Source organism: Theobroma cacao, chromosome 4 (genome assembly GCF_053813885.1).
Source record: "Theobroma cacao isolate CCN51 chromosome 4, ASM5381388v1, whole genome shotgun sequence".
NCBI classification, from domain to species: Eukaryota; Viridiplantae; Streptophyta; class Magnoliopsida; order Malvales; family Malvaceae; genus Theobroma; species Theobroma cacao.
In genome coordinates, this window is record NC_142642.1 from 21,658,354 (window position 1) to 21,676,488 (window position 18,135).

Genomic DNA, 18,135 nt, shown 5'->3' on the forward strand with positions numbered 1-18,135 from the left:
TTGCCTATGTGCAAGATTTCTATCACGTCCCAAGGAATCACATTTGACTGTAGTAAAAAGAATTTTTTGATATCTTTTGGATACTCAAGGCTTAGCCTATGGTATCCAAAAGGTTCTTTTTTTAATTTTCTTGGATATTTCGATGTTGATTTTGCTGGTAGCAAAACTGATTGGAAAAGCACTAGTGGTACTTGTCAATCCCTTGAAAATATGATTGTGTCTTGGTCTTGTAAGAAACAAAATTCTGTTACTCTATCAACTGTTGAAGTTGAATATATCTCACTAAGTAGTTGTTGTGCACAAATACTATGGATTAGGCAACAACTAAATGATTTTGAAATGGCTATGCATAAAGTTCCTATATATGGTGATAACATGAGTGCCATAAATATCACCAAAAATCCCGTTCAACACTCTAAAACTAAGCACATAGAAATTAGACATAATTTCTTTATAGATCACATGCTTAAAGGAGATATTGAAATAGATTTTGCAGACACCTTGTAAGAATTAACTGATATTTTCACAAAACTTTGAATGAAGATCAATTTTGTAGAATTAGAAATTATTGGTGTTAATGAAGTCTAATTAAGCTGAAATGACTTGCTTTTTGATGATTTATAGCATGATAATTGTGTTTACATTTTTGTGTAATTGATGAGGAAATGTTTTGATTAGTTAAAGGAACATTAGAAAGGAGATAAGATTCAAATTAATCAGTTAAGGACCTCCTTGATCAATTAAAACATTTTTGTGTTAAGGTAGCTAACCCAAGTCAGTGAAGTTTTAATTAATTAAAATCTCCCTTAACTAGTTAATGGAAGTCTAGTAGTTAGAAAGGTTCCAAGTTAGTAACACAGTAATCAGTCAAGACCTACTCTAATTGATTAGAGCACCCTAGTCGATGGGGAAACTGAAGTGCAAGAAAATTTTAACAAAAAAAATGAAGAGCAGGAGGTATTGGAAACCTCCCACTCAAAATATGGGTTAACCAATTATTAAACCCATTTCAAAAAATTTTCAGTTTCTTCAGAAAAGCCATCCTCAAGAAAATCAAATCCCCAGATCTTTAGACTTTTTAAAAACCAATCAACATCTCCTCAACTCCCCAAATCTCGAGAAACCCTAGGTTCACAATGTTTGAAAAATTCATGGCCCAAACCTCTCTCTCACACAAGGTCTTGGACAAAGGAAAAAAAAAAGAATGGATGAAGATTCCTCTCCTATTCCACTAATGAAAAAGAGTAAAATCACTCAAGGTCCTTTCGTTGAGAAAAAAGAAAAGAGTCAAAGGAAGACAGTAGGGAAAATGAAAAAGACTATTACAGTAGAAGCTTCCATCGAAAAAGGTAACACCTTAACCACCTCTTGATTTAGAAGTAAGCTTCATGCTAATAGATTTAAAAATATAGAAAATGCAACTATCTCTTATGGAAAGTTCTTTGATTGGCCGAGCTTTGATGAAGTGCTTGCCATTAAGAGTGATATGCTCTTTGATGAATTAAAATTGAAAAAATTGAGTACCTTTGGAGATAGAGTATATAGCCCTACACTAGTTAAGGAATGCTACTCTAGTATTGCCCTGAATAAGAATGAATTAGCCAATCAACATGAGTTCATAAAATATGGTCTGAATGTATTTCTAAGTGGAAGAGAATTCCAAATCACTCTCAAAGACTTAAGAGAATTTTTTAAAACAAAAATTGAGATAAGTGAGTCTAAAATCCCTAAAAAATATGATCCTAGCTTTATTTGAGAGGTAGTGACTAGTGAGAAGAAGAAATTCCCATCTATGAGTTATGCCAGTAATATCAAGAATGCACAACTAATAATTTTTCACTACTTCATTACTCCCACAGTACATGGCAGAAGTAGCAGCTTTAGTTATGTGAGTGGTTAAGATCTTTGGCTGATGGAGTTAGCTTTTAATGAGATCCCATTAAATGTAGCTAGGTTTATGATTGAAAGAATCAAGGGAACATTTTAAGGAGATAAAGCAAATCTGCCATATGGTAATGTCATATCATCTTTTGTCAAGGAAAAGGGGATTTTGAGCATCACGTTTCAAGTAAACTTAATGAAAAGCAAAGATCAAGGAATCTTCTTGGGTAATGTGTAAAATATGGGATACAAGTTGGATAGGAGAGAATGCGTTAAGTCCATTAGAGGCACTCGAATCCCTTCTAACATTGAAAATCCCTTTACACCTCACTCAAAAGTTAGTCAAGCCCCCGTTCAAATTGAAATGGTGTTCAATCTCTTAATGAGAATTGATGGGAAGTTGACAGAACAAGCTGAATAGATGGTTAAAATTAAAGAAAAGCTACAACACCTTGAAGATCTCATTTTCAAAGAAAAGATAACCAAATCCCTTGCTCTAGAAGACAAAGCTACAGTTACAAGTGCTTCAAGAAAGAGAACTGTGACAAAGTAGTTTAAGATCCTTACATCTAACCATGAGGGTGAAATTGGGAAAGAAATAGTAAAAAATGACAACATGGATCAAAATGAAGAAGTGAATCTTGGAGTAGAAATAACTGTGGAAGTTACAAAGGAAAAAGACAAAGAACAAATAACAGAGAGGATTGATTAGGAAAAAGAAGTAAGAAAAAAACTAGAAGTGGAAGAAGAAAATTTGAAGGAAGGAGAATCAGTAGCAGTAAGAGAAAATGAGAAATTACCTACAAAATTTGAGGGGATAGAGGTTTCAAAAGGCATTACTGAATTACTCAAAGAAGCTGAAGCTGACCAGTAAAAAGTAAAAGAAAGGATAGAGCAAGAGGCCCAAATAGGAACAAATGAAACAAGAGAAGACTGTAACATGGTAAGTTTAGGAGAATGGTAAGATAACAGTTATTAGATCAATCTCTAAGAAACCTTCTAGGAAAGGCAAGAAAACTATCGCTACGAAGACCACCACCTTCAAAAGAAGATGTTAGACTAAAAAGCTCAATGTGAAAATGTCTAAAAGGGAGGTGAATTGGACAACTTTGAAAATTTTGAAGGACCTTTTAATTTTTAAGAAAATAAACTCCTTTCTTTAAATCAAATGCTGAGTTTGAAAATGATCAATTTAATTAACCTCTCATTCAATGAAAGTGAATTGAATTTCAAGCCAACAAAAGAGTAGAGAAATTGACACAAGTGTTTTATAAAGGTTTGGCTTCCTTGCCTACGTCCTCTCCCTTGGTTCACTAAAGAGTTTGAAATCCACTATTTAATCAAGACACACTACATTGCCTTTTCTAGAGCATGCATAACCATTTAGTACTCAACTTTTTTATGGTTAAAGCACAACCATTTTAACTATTTTATTGGTTAAGGTATAGTCACTTAAGCAAGTACAAAAAGAGGAATATAAGGACAGTAATTGTGCCTCTTAAAGGCTGAATGAAAACTTGGTACAGTGGTTAAATGAAAAGATGAGACCTAAATAAATGCTTTACTAGAAGACTATTTAAATTTAAAAAGAGTACAATAGGTTTGAAATGTATGTATCAACACATTGCACTTTTATTTTTGAATTCCCATCGAGATGTATCGATACATTTGTGCATGTATCGATACATTTAAACTTACCTGCAAGGCTTTTGACATTCTACTTAAAATGTATCGATACTTTTGAGGTAGTGAGCACTTTTGTTGAAAATGTATAGATCCATATTAAAAATGTATCGATACTTTTAGGTTAGTAACCATTCTACCTTAATACCATCGATACAATTGTGTATGTATTGATAGATTTGAGTTTGAATTTTGAGTTTTGACTCTGTCAAAGAACATGTATCAATAGATGATGGAATCAATAGATACTTTTCCAAATGTATAGATACATGAAGAACATGTAACGATAGATTTTGACCAGATTGCAATTGTCAAAGCCTTTTTCTTTTCTTTTCTCTTTCAAACTCTTTTGACATTGTTTGAGAGTGTGAGAGCTTTGATCCTCTACAAGTTAAATGAATTTTGGTCATTCTTTTTTGTCATTTCAAAATATAACTAACTTAACAATCTCCCCCTTTTTGATATGATAAAACAAATGAGCAAAATTTTTAAAATTTGATTTTCTAGACTCTTTAGGATCTAAAAGTTAGTTTTAGACTTAAGTCCTCCCCCTCAATTTATGCTCCTTTTTAACTCCAAATCTTAAAGAATTATGTGATTTGTGAGTTAAAAGATTTGCTTTCTTTTTTCCCCCTTTTTATTATATAAAATAAAGAGATAAAGAGAGAGAGCGCAACACAAGTGAATAAAGAATTGTTTATGGCATTAGAGAATAAAAAGAGAAAACAACTGTTCATAATTAGAATGAAAAACAGGTAATAAAGCTACAAACCAAAATGATCAGAAGCATAATCAACTGTGCAAAGTTATAATGTAACCTAAATCAAGTTACAACCAAAATTAGGTCATTGAAGACCATGATATAACAGTAAAGGAAATCCGAAAAAAGATATTATAAAAAAATTAGCAAATGTGCAATGATGATCATGAAGAGAATGCGACCATCTAATCCAACAAGGTATGGAACGGAAAAAGAGTGGCCAATGTCCCATGTGATGGACTCAAGCAGACAATGGAAACTGTTGTTGATTTCTCACACAAGTGCACGTATCGTTAACAAATATTATAGTAATGAAGTAGAGTATCGTTCCCATAAAGAATTGTTTAATTCCTACTGTTAACTACAAAAATTTTAACACCTTAATTTTAATTTTATACAAACAATTAAAATAAAAAAAGAAGAATCAAAACTAATAAACTGAAACTAAAATTAAATAGTAAATAAAACTCACTTAACTACCAGACCTAAGAATATAATATCCCTCAATACTTCATTTGATTATTGTCTCTCTCTCTTAACTTAGTTTAATGGATTAAATTGCTAACCTAGAGTCCTAAATTATTTACAAGCCTCTGTCGAGTTTCTCATAAAAATACCTCTCCCAATTAATTTACTATATATCTATGCAAATTGAATTGAAGAAAGATTCATTAAGTTTGTGCTCTAATTTTGGCTATGTATGGCTTATAAGTATATGTCTACCCTATATGCAAATCAAACCACCTAATCAACTAAGTGTATTTGATCATACACTATTCTATTCAAGGTCTACCTAAATCTCCTTCGTCAAGGTTTAACCTAAGTTTCCAATTCAATCTAATTGGTGGCTAGTCAACTAGAAGCATTAAGAACAAAATAAAATAAACAACTTAAATTTATCAAACATAAGTAAAAGAGAGATAAATAATTCAGACTATATAGTGAGTTCAATTATAATCTTAGATTAAAAATTTAGTTCCCCATCGAGTCATACATCATCATTGAATAAAATTTAAACATTAAAACCAAGGGAATAAAAGAATATAAAAAAGATAGAAAAAATTAAGGATTGTATTCTTGATCTCTAAATCTCCTTGAATTCTTCAAATTTCTTCAATTACTTTGTAGCTTGACTCTCAGCTGTTAATCCAGTGTTTTCTCTTCTTTTGCCTTTTTAGTCCTCCGAAAGGTTGTTTTTATTGGCTTTGAAGTTAAGCCAAGTTGGGTGAAGAAAGAAGTCAATTTCAGCTGAGATGTCCTCATCAGACTATGTAAGTCCCAGCTTTGCCAAATTAATTAACAGAAATTGCAATTGCTCTAGGACTGCTGCATTGTGTCAATTTCAACAAGAATTTTAACCATCTTACAAACAGAACTAGGTGAAGTGGTAAACAAAAAAGTTGTAGATCTTTCTCTTAGCTTTTCAATGGTCCAAGAATTGCTTCATTTAAGCTTTGTAGAGAAAGTTATAGCCAAAATATCAAAACATATGCATTGGAAGTCTGCACCTTGTAATTGCTCTCCTTATTTTACTAAAATTCTTCTTTCATCAAAGACCTACAAAAGTACAAATAAATTAATAACAACCTATCTTATCTACATTAACACCAAATTAAGTATAAAATTAACTAAGATTAGATTGACTCACCTAAAATAACTAATTTAAAATAATTAAATAAAACCTACTAATTTCTATGCATTACTACAAAAACCTAGCCAAATTATTATCAACATTAAGCCCAAATAACTCTATATCATAGAGTTATCGCACCCCCACACTTAAGATTTTGCTAGTCCTCGACCAAAACATATAAAAGAACCTAACTTACGAAAATCAAATTCAATTAATGAAAACTAAAATAAATACAGTTATTACTACTACTACTGTTAGAGATAGAGTGCACTAACTTGATGATTCTTTATAATTTCCTCAAAAGTATGTCTATAAATCATTACTCTAAGGAAAAATAAAGGTCCCATTCAAATTCATGTTTCAATTTTAATGCAAGCATATTCTCGAATGGATTTCCGTGTGTGTGTGTGTGAATCTTTTTCCAAGAATATCATGATATCTGGATGAGTTTATGCCAACACAAATTTCAAATTAGTATTAGAACTCGATATGTTTACTTTTCATCTCTCACTCCACTAATGTAGACTAATACAAAGCTAGGAATCAATAGGACTTTATAAAGCTTGTAATTTATGACTAGGGTCAAGGTATGATAAAGGATATTAATGTTGCTCAAATCACCCTAAGCACATAATTATTCTAGGACCTATATATAAAGCTCTATTTTCCTTCTCCTAGTACACCTTTTCTTCCACATTTGAACTTTTCTTTCACCTTTGAACTTTTCTTTCATCAATACTTTTTTTTTCACAATTTCTCACCCCCAAACTTATTTTCTTTGTATTGTAAGTAGTTGGGTTAGTTTTCATATTTTGAACCTTTTCTCTTTTTTTTTTCACATCACATCACCTTTCCACCTTTTTCAACATTTAGCTCAATTTATATTTCCTAAAACAATATACATGCTTAGAAGTAAGGGTTGCAAAATTAGAAAATTAATTTTAAGGTTAAGCTCAATTATTATATAGTTAAACAAAGAAAAGGAAATTAGGCTCAAAAGGGGATAAAATTTTAGATTGGATAAAAAAAATCATTGAAAAAATGGGCACAACTTTACTTCTAAATTCCTAAGGTTCAACAAAAATTAAATTCTTTTACCAACTAATCCTAAATTATTTATAAATACACATGCAAATAAAATTAGATCTAAAACTTTCACAGAATATTCATCACCAGAAAAATAAATTCACCCCCGCAAACTTAAACTAAATATTGTCCTCAATGTTTGAAAAAAGAAAGAAAAGGTAAAGAATACTCCCTTGATGGTTGAATAAATCTGGAGAAGCTTTAATCCGGCTCATCATCACCATTATCCTCTGCATCATTATCCTTATTGTCCTCAGCCTCTTTAGTACCCCTAGGAGGATTAGGTGCTGGTGGAAGAGTAGACTTATCCATTCCCATAAAAGCACCATAAGATCAAAACACGTGATCCATATGTTGATTGCATTGGATTTGATAAGTCATGTGTTGCTCAAATTGTTGCCCAAGATTCTCAACTAGTTGCTCAAGGTTCTCAATTCTCTAGGTCATTGACAATTGTTGGTGTCTTGGTCGAGGGGGTAGAGGATGATGTGTAGAAGAAGAACTAACCCCAGTAGAAGTTTGAGATTGTCTAAGGATGAGATTAAGATCAATTAGAAGTTTAGGGGCAACAATTCCTCACTAGCATCCCAATGTACACCAGCTTGTTTGCACATAGTTGTAATCAGAGAAGGGAACCACAAGCCTTCATGCTTTAATTGTGCAATGTGAGTCATGGCTTTGTAAATTATGTGACCAATATCAATTGTGCGTCCAATCATGATTGAATAAATGAGGATGGCTTGATCTTTTGTGACATCACTAGTATGTGTGGTAAGAAGTAATTTGAAAGCCACAAAATATAAGTATATCTTAGAAGTTTGTTTCATCATAGTCCTCTTGAATGAAACTGGTGCATTATTGAAAAATAGCCATTGAGCACCCTCCTCATAGAGTATATTAATGATATCATCCCAATTTTCATGCTTAGCGAAATATTGATCATAACCATTGTTTGCAATATCAGAAGTTTCATAAAATTCATTGATGGCATGGCTCGAGAATGGAACTAGTTTTCCTCGCACAAAAACAAAATTATTAGTATCTTCTACAGCATTAGCGTAAAATTCTCTTACTAAAGGGATACTTGCAACTGCTGGTGAAGCATAAAATTTTTTCCAATGGCGACCATCAATCATTGGTTAAAGGTCAAGGTGTGTAATCAACCCTTGATCCAGTCCTCGTTCGGGTATTGTAATTTTGTTTGCAAGAGAACTTGCGTGTCTAGCCATAGCATTAGCTGACACAAATCTAGTATGATCAAATGAACCACTGGAATTTTGTCTTGATCATTTGAGTGTCATTCTCGAATATCCTACAATTAATTCTCAACCAAAAGAAAAGAAAAGTACCAACAAAACACAATAAACTATCAACAATAGTAGCCCATATGTTCCCTTATCAGAAAATATGTCCATAGTATCAAGTAAAAATCCTACAATTAAAATATTATGATACTACTAGGCATAAAAAAATTCAAAATCAAGAAACTTACCCATATTCTCCACTTTCAACTTATGTTTGAAATTTAAAACATAAATCTAAACAATCTACCATACCCATAAAATAATGAAGCACAATATCTCCAGATTCATCAATATTCATCACAAATTTTAAATAATATAAGGTAAGTCATCAATATTAAAAAGAAAAGAAGAAAAGAAAAAAAACCTAAAAGAAATATTAAAACTTACTTGATATTTAGTTCATAAGTGATGAAAATCAATGGGGGAGAATATAATGAGTGTGGGTACCTAATCTTGGAAAAAGAACTATGAAAGGGAAATAATAGAAAGGGGAAAAGGAGAGGAAAGACGAGAGGAATTGTTGAAAAGAGAGGAGTGAAAGTGCAGAAAATTGTACTAAAGGGAAGGGGTAGGTGAGCTAAAGAGATGAAACGGGGGCCTCTCTCTATCTTTTATGTGATACCCCAACTTCTATAGGCTTGTAACTAAGTATAGATGTAGTAATATGGGCTAGGGGTAGTTTCGTCATTTTCTCTAATAAGCTTCCAGAAGAAAGTTTTATGATATTTTAAGGCCTAAATAGGCATAAGATAGTATAAATGACGTGTGCTAATGAAAACACGAAGAAAACAAGAAGTTTCAACAATTTTCATAATAGGGGCAAAATGGTCATTTTTCACCTCGGGTTAAAATTTTAAGTTTTTATGAACCCGAGCATGTTTAGACCATTATGGATATTGTCCCAGTGTTAAAAGAGCAAAAAGATTGCATAAAAGATTGGAGGAGAGTAAGTTAATTGGTGGAGGGGCATTTTCGTAATTTTAAAAGAAATGATAAGAGCAACGGCTGGTCTTCTTCTTCCCTTCTTCTCTCTCACGTTTCTTCAAACTCCATGGAAGCTTGACTTTCAAACTTCCACAACTTTCTCTCTTTAGCTCCAATTTTCATGCTTTTGGTGCACCCTTCTATAAACCCTTGTGCTATTTCATCTTCTCACTTCAAAAACCTTGAAATATCTTGTTTTCATACTTTTTCTCACTAGTTGGGCATTTTAGAGAGAGAAAGAGAGAATCACTCCATTGATTTGGAAGCTATTGGAAGAGAATCCAACTACAAAGGAACCTTAGGGTGAGTGATGCACCAAGTTTGATTTTAGCTACAGAAAATGACTAGTAATTGTGAATTATGAGCTGTTTTATTGTTTAGTATGTTCATTACTTTTTAGTGATTAAGATAGTGAACATAGATAGCCATTTAAAGTGGCAATTGATAACTAGCAAAGAGATAGCTTTTAGAGTTCATAGTGTGTAAAGTAATCTATTGTTTATGTTAATGTGATCCTAGATTTTTAAGGAAGCACCATCATTCCAATTGGATCATTAGGGGAATTTGAGTCAACTAAAGGTTCTACAATCAATTGGTGAGTGGACTACCTTCAAAACTAATTTTGGGAATATGATGGATTTGACAAAGTGTTTGAATGATTTTATACAAATTTTCATGAAAATGAATGCCTTGGGAAGAAGCTTTTGAGAAAAGGTTTATGTTTTGAATTGTGATTATTATGGATTTCTATATGGCTGCATTATGTTGATATACATATATGCTTGAGTATAATGTTGTGTAATTATATTGACTCGGCTATGTGCGAGTAGAGAGTGCGCATAAGCTGAGGATGACCCGGTTATGTGCGAGTAGGGAGTGCGCATAACTCGGTGATGACCTAGCCATGTGCGAGTAGGGAGTGCGCATGAGCTGGTGATGATGATGATGGGATGGTGTGATGATGATGATGGGTATATATGTATATATATATGTGTAAATATGTGTGTTATAGAAAATTGATGGATAATGGGTTATGGTTGTAATGCATGTGAAACTTGACATATTAAACCTTGAGAAATTGTTATGTGTTTTCATGTTGGTTTCGACCTTTTGGCAGGGTGGTTTTTCCTTTGGGAGAAAGGTAAATTTTGCATTGATGCCCTGTATTTTGCTGCAGTGAGAAACTCTCAGATTTTGAGGGGTACATTGGCTGGAAACTCGCTGTAGCAAGGATGCATTTTCGCTGCAGCGAGAATGACACTGTAGCTTCTTGCTGCAGCAAAATGCATTCTTGCTGCAGCAAGAAACTTTCTGTTTTTTAGGTTGCAATTTCGCTGCAGCGAGATTCAATCTCGCTGCAGTGAGAAACATTCTGTTTCAGGGTAAAAATTTTGTTGCAGCGAGATTGAATCTCGCTGCAGCGAAAAACTTTCTGTTTTGGTCTCTTTTCTTGTCCAATTGCTGCCCTATCTTTCACTTCTTTGCTACCATATGGGAGCATGGACTTCCAACATTAAGGATTAAAAGAGTTAAGTTTAAAATGAGGAGGTTTAGTGAGAAACCCTCAGCCAGTTGAGAAATCCTCATTCGGTTAATAACTAAATTCCAACGTCGCTGCAACGAAAATTCATTCTTGCTGTAGCGAAGATTCGTTGTTGTATTTGACTTGCTTGTGTAATATTGAAGCTTTTATTCTCTAAATGATTCGCTATGTATGGGTTCATGATTTTCAAATGATTAATCACTTAAGGGCTCGATAAGGGGTTTTATTAGGAATGAACCAAATTGCATTGTTTTGAAACTAGTGCATCATGATTTTAAATTTTCCTTTGTTGTTGCTTGTTCCCTTCCTTGTTAACTCACTCGGTTTATACTCACCATTTCAAATTCATGTTTTTAGATCTCGAGGCAGCCGGTAACTAGGACGAGGTATCCTTGTAGACCTGTGTCCATCTTTTGGTAGGTGTCTCGGCATTCGATAGCTGTACATTCATCCGAGTCCCTCAGTTGGAAGTCGAGTATTATTTTGTTATGGATAGACAAACTTGATGTAAATTATTAAGATACATGTTGTAGGCAATGTATGTATATTTTAAATGAGTAATGCCAGTACGAGTTGGCAATGTATATTACTATTTTGGTTTAAAGTTACAATTTGTGACTTAATAATATTTGATGGTATGATGAGTAAGATAAATAATAGGCTTGCTTGGGTTTAGTGGATTACGTCCATTGGACCCATGCGCCGGTCATGGCCCAGAATTTGGGTAGTGACATTTTACTTCTCTCTTTTTTTTTAGTAGTGGTCTGCCCAAAGCAAGCAGCCCACAAAAAAAGGAGCCGTGGCTTGCCCGTAGTGGGCGCCGTGGCCTTGTTACTTTTATACGCAAGGTCACGGCCTTTCTTGAGGGGTGCTGCAGCCCACGTTGTGGTCCATCACTTGGCCTAACCTCTTCTTGGGGAAGCGACAGCCTATCCCCTTTTCTCTATCTCTCTTTTTTTTTTTTTAATTTTTATGGAGGGCTGCCCAAGGTTGGCACCCCAAAACATGGGGCTGCAGCCTCCTATTGGTGGGCACCGAGGCCTTTGTTGATCTAAGTCGCGAGGTTGTAGCCTCGCTTGAAGGGCACAGCGGCCCACGTTACAGCTCTTCGTTGGGCCGTGGCATACCCCACTCCCCCAAATATTTTTTTATTATATTTTTTATGTGTTCTTCCATAATAAAAGGAAAACATTAATAAATAATAAATAAAAATAAGTAAAAATAAATAAAAAAAGGTCAGTTATAATGCTTAGGTTGCCTTCCAAGAAGCGCTTGATTTATAGTCATTGGCTTGACTTTCTCTGATTTAAAATGTGTCGATAAGTGTGATTGAGGACCTTTGAAGATCAAAATCACCTCCCCAATAATACTTTAGTCGTTGTCCATTTACCTTGAAGGTTGATTTATCATCAGCTACCTCCATTGCTCCATGAGGATATACTTTCATCACAATAAAAGGTCCAGACCAACGAGATTTAAATTTTCGAGGAAATAATTTCAAACGAGAATTGTATAAGAGAACATGTTGGCTAGGTTCAAAACTTCTGTTTATGATTTTCTAGTCATGCCATTGTTTTGTCTTTTCTTTGTAGATTCTTGCACTTTCATAAGCTTCTTGACGAAATTCATCCATCTCATTGAGTTACAAAAATATGCTTTTCCCCGATCGCTTGAAGATCAAAATTAAGCTTTTTAATTTCCCAATATGCCTTATGTTCAAGTTCAATTGGAAGATGACAAGTTTTTCCAAACACCAATCTATAAGGAGACATCCCAATTGGAGTTTTATATGCAGTTCTATATGCCCACAAAGCATCATCCAACTTTTTCGACCAATCTTTTCTAGAAGGACAAACAATTTTCTCCAAAATTCTTTTAATTTCTCGATTTGACACTTCAGCTTGGCCACTTGTTTAAGGATAATAAGCAGTGTCTATTTTATACTTGACTCCATATTTGGCTAGGATTGCTTTAAAATTTTTATTACGAAAGTGAGTCGCTTCATCACTAATTATGGCTCTAGGTGTACCAAAACGTGTGAAGATGTTCTTGTGTAGAAAGGTTATCACTACCTTAGAGTCGTTTCTTGGCAATGCCATAGCTTTAACCCATTTAGGGACATAATCAACAACAACCAAGATGTATTCATTATTGAGGGAGGGAATGAATGGACCCATAAAATCAATTCCCCAAACATAAAAAATTTCAACTTCCAAGATGTTGTTTAAAGGCATCTCATGTCTCTTAGATATATTGCCCATTCTTTGACATCTATCAGATCTTTCAACAAAATTATGAGCATCTTTAAAAAGAGAAGGCCAGTAGAAACCTGATTGTTGAACCTTTGCAGCATTTCGTTTTCCTCCATCATGTCTTCCATAATCAGATGAATGGTAATGATGAAGAATATTTTCAAATTCTTCTTCAGAAACACATTTCGAATGATTTGATCTCCACAGTGCTTGTAAAGAAAAGGCTCATCCCACATGTAGTATTTGACATCACGCAAGAATTTCTTCTTTTGTTGAGAATTAAATTCAGGAGGGAAGAGTTTACTCACTAGATAATTCACAATATCAGCATACCATGGCAAATTTTTTTGCTTCTCTATATGAAACAATTGCTCATCAGGAAAGGTTTCATTGATCACTATTGGATTCCCAATGTGCTCATTATTCTCCAATCTCGATAAATGATCAGCCACTTGATTTTCTGTACCTTTCCTATCTCGGATTTCCAAGTCAAATTCTTGAAGCAAAAGTGCCCATCTTATCAAACGTGGTTTTGCATCTTTTTTCTCGATCAGATATTTAATAGTTGCATGATCTATGTAAACAATAACTTTAGTACCAACAAGATAGGAGCGAAATTTATCGAAAGCAAAAACAATACAAAGCAACTCCTTTTCGATTGTGGTGAAATTTGCTTGAGCCTCATTTAATGTTCTGCTAGCATAATAAATAGGATGCAAAATTTTTCATTTTTCATTGGCCCAAGATTGCACCAATTGCATAATCACTAGCATCAAACATTAGTTCAAAAGGAAGATTCCAATTAGGAACAATGATAATAGGAGCAGAAATTAATCTCTTTTTCAATTCAACAAAAGCATCATGGCAAGCATCATCAAAATTAAAAGAGGTATCCTTTTCTAACAAATTAGACAATGATTTAGAAATTTTAGAAAAATCTCTAATGAATCTCCTATAAAATCCAGCATGTCCTAAAAAACAACGAATGTGCTTAACAGAGGTGGGAGGAGGAAGCTTTTCAATGATTTCAATTTTTGCTTTATCTACTTCTAAACCTTTACTAGAGACTTGATGGCCTAAGACTATGCCTTCTTGCACCATAAAGTGACATTTTTCTCAATTTAAAACTAAATTAGTTTCTTCACATCGCTTAAGCACTCTAGCAAGATTAAATAGACAATCATCAAAATTATCCCCAAAAATTGGAAAATCATCCATAAATACTGCCAAAAACTTTTCAACCATATCAGAAAAAAAATTGCCATCATACATCTCTGAAAGTAGTTGGAGCATTACAAAGTCCAAAAGCCAATCTACGAAAAGCAAAAGTTCCTTCAGGACAAGTAAATGTGGTTTTTTCTTGGTCTTCAGGAGCAATGGCGATTTGATTATAACCAGAATAACCATCAAGCAATAAAAATCCTGGTCTTCAGGAGCAATGGCGATTTGAATAACCATCAAGCAATAAAAATCGTTACCTGCTAATCCATCAAGCATTTAATCAATAAAACGTAGTGGAAAGTGATCTTTTCTAGTGGCTTTGTTTAATTTTCTATAGTCCATACATACTCTCCATCCAGTTACAGTTCTAGTAGGAATGAGCTCATTATTTTCTTTAGAAACTACCATCATACCTCCTTTTTAGGGACACATTGATTGGACTTACCCATGAACTATTAGAAATAGGATAGATAATGCCTGTATCAAGCCACTTGATAATTTCTTTCTTTACTACCACTTTCATGATCGGCTTTAGCCTTTGTTGATGCTCAATTGTTGCTTTATGATTTTCTTCTAAAAGAATTTTGTGCATGCAAATTGATGGACTAATTCCTTTGATGTCTGCAATGGTCCATCCAATTGCTTTTTTGTAGTCCCTTAAAACTCGAAGGAGTTTATTTTCCTATTCATTTGAAAGAGAAGAAGAAATAATTACTGGTAGTGTAAAAGAATTTCCCAAAAAAGCATACCTTAAATGATTAGGTAGTGGTTTAAGCTCAAGTGAAGGAGGTTCTTCAATGGAAAGTTTGATTGGTAAAGTTGTAATTGATAATTCCAAAGATTCAATTTGGGATCTTGGAAGATGTGAATAGTCATCAAGATGGTTAACATAATCAAGAACTTTTTCGTCAATAATATCACATGAAGAATTAAAAGAAGTTTCTAGTGGATCTTGATGATTTTCAATAAACACATTATTCGTTATGTCATTGACCACATTAATTGAGAAACATTCATCATGTTCATTGGAAAATTTTAAAGCTCGAAAAATATTAAATGTTACCTGTTGGTCTTCAACCCTTAAAGTAAGCTCACCTTTTTCCACATCAATTAAAGCTCGAGCAGTTCTCAAGAATGGTCTCCCAAGAATGATCTTCTTCCATATCAAGAATAATAAAATCTACTGGAAAAATAAACTTATCAACTTTTACTAAAACATCTTCTACAATACCATAAGGATAGGTGATGGATCTATCAGCAAATTATAAAGTCAGAGAAGTTGGTTTAATCTCTTCCAAACTCAATTTTTATAAATGGATAGCAACATCAAATTTATACTTGCACCCAAATCACATAAAGCTTTAGCAAAACAAAGAGCACCAATAGTACATGGAATAGTAAAACTACTTGGATCTTTAAGCTTTAGTGGAAGCCTATTTTGAATAATGGCACTACACTCTTCAGCAAGTACAATCGTTTCAAACTCACCCAATTTCTACTTTTTAGACAGGATGTCTTTAAAAAATTTAACATATCATGGCATTTGTTTTAGAGCTTCAACAAAGGGAATATTAATATGTAATTTTTAAACACATCAATAAATTTTTGGAATTATTTGTCAAGTTTTTCTTTTTGAAATCTTTGAGGAAAAGGTGGTGGGGTGTTGGAGCAGTTTTTAATTGTGATTTTTCTTTTGAATCTTCAGCAGATTTTTCAACTACAATTTCTTTTTCATCAGATTGAATTAAAATTTTTGAATTTAAATCCTTACTACTTACCTCTTTACTTACCTCTTTTCCATTGCAAAGATGGATTGCCTTACAATGTTCCTTACCTTTTTTTCATGGATTGGGTTCAGTATCACATAGTAAGATACTTAAGATCTAGAATTGAAAGCACTGGCAAGTTGGCCCATTTGTATCTCAAGATTTCCAATTGAAGCTGCTTGATTTTGAAAGGAGGCATCAGTCTTTGTCATGAATTACATGAACATATCCTCCATTGAAAGCCTTTTCTCTAGAATAGGGACTCTAGATGGAAATCTGGGAGGAAAGTTTGACTTAGCTGCTGATGAACACCCTTGGTTTTTATTCCATGAAAAATTAGGATGATTCCTCCAACCAGGATTAGAAGTGTTGGAATAGGGATTGTTCTGTTGCCTATTTCCAAAAAATTGACAAGACTCAGAATAGATGGGATAATTGTCATTAGAATGTCCTTCCCCACAAAATTCACATGTCATAAAGAAGTTCTGAACAACATTAACACTCAGTTTATCTATTTTCTTTGTGAGAGAGGCTAATTGTGTAGAAACAGTGTTCAACACATCTAAATCATGAATTCTAGCAAGTTTTCTTGTACCCTATCTTTCAGATGGCCATTGATAATTATTAAAAGTTATCTCTTCGAGCAAATCATAAGCCTCATTAATGGATTTACTCATAAGTGCACCTCCAGCTGTAACATCAATAGTAGTTCTAAAAGGTCCCAACAAACCATTATAAAAAGTCTAAACTTATAGCCACTTAGGTAATCCATGGTGAGGACATCTTCTCATTAAATCTTTATACCTCTCCCAAGCCTCATATAGTGATTCAGAATCAAATTGCATGAAAAAAGTAATATCATTTCGCATCTTTGCTGACTTTGTAGGTGGGAAGAATTTTGCTAATAATTTTTGAGCCAAATCATCCCAAGTATTAATGAAGCCAGCAGGAAGCGAATTCAACCAACTCTTTGCATTATCTCTCAATGAAAAAGGGAAAAGCCTCAATCTTATGGCATCATCAGTAACACCACTAGCCTTGAATGTATCGTAGATTTCTAGAAAATTTATAATATGAGCATTCGGATCATCATTAGGCAAACCCCCAAACTGAACAACAGTTTGAATCATCTAAATGATTGATGGCTTAATTTCAAAATTGTTGGCTTGAATAGGAGGTATTCGGATACTAGAGTAAAGATTTTGTAGTTGTGGGACTGCGTAACCCCTCAAAGGCTTGGTCTCTTCCTCTTGTTGATTAGCCATTGTTTTACTTAGAGCAGAAATTTTTTTATTTTTCCTCCGAAGTCTATGAAAAGTTTTTCGATTTCTGGATCAAAAGGAACAATTTCCAAATTTCAAGCTCTTCGCGTACAATGACCAAAAGTACCTGAAAATTAAAGAAAAGAAAAGTTTAGATTAAAATTAAGAATGCTTAGTATTAATATTCACAAGAAAGAATTAAAAATTAATTCCCCGGCAATGACGCCAAAAACTTGTTGTTGATTTCTCACGCAAGTGCATGAATCGTTAACAAGTAATATAGTAATGAAGTAGAGTATCGTTCACATGGAGAATTGTTTAATACCTACTGTTAACTATTAAAATTATAACACCCTAATTTTATCCAAACAATTAAAATAAAAAAAGAAAAATCAAAACTAATAAATTGAAACTAAAATTAAATAGTAAATAAAACTCACTTAACTACCACACCTAAAATTATAATATCCTTCAAGACTTCATCTGATTATTGTCTTTCTCTCTTAACTTAGTTTAATAGATTAAATTGCTAACCTAGAGTCCTAAATTATTTACAAGTCTCTGTCGAGTTTCTAATAAAAATGCCTCTTCCAATTAATTTACTATATGTCTATGCAAATTAAATTGAAGAAAGATCCATTAAGTTTGTGCTCTAATTTTGGCTATATATGGCTTATAAGTGTATGTCTACCCTATATGCAAATCAAACCACCTAATTAACTAAGTGTATTCGATCATACGCTATTCTATTCAAAGTCTA

At 33.3% G+C, this 18,135-nt stretch overlaps 1 non-coding gene across 1 annotated transcript; it reads left to right on the forward strand.

Moving 5' to 3' along the window:
- Positions 1 to 16,878: 16,878 nt before the first annotated feature.
- Positions 16,879 to 16,985, forward strand: LOC148763166 (small nucleolar RNA R71). Its single transcript, XR_016026116.1, has one exon. It is a non-coding gene; the product is annotated as a small nucleolar RNA R71 (small nucleolar RNA).
- Positions 16,986 to 18,135: the final 1,150 nt, after the last annotated feature.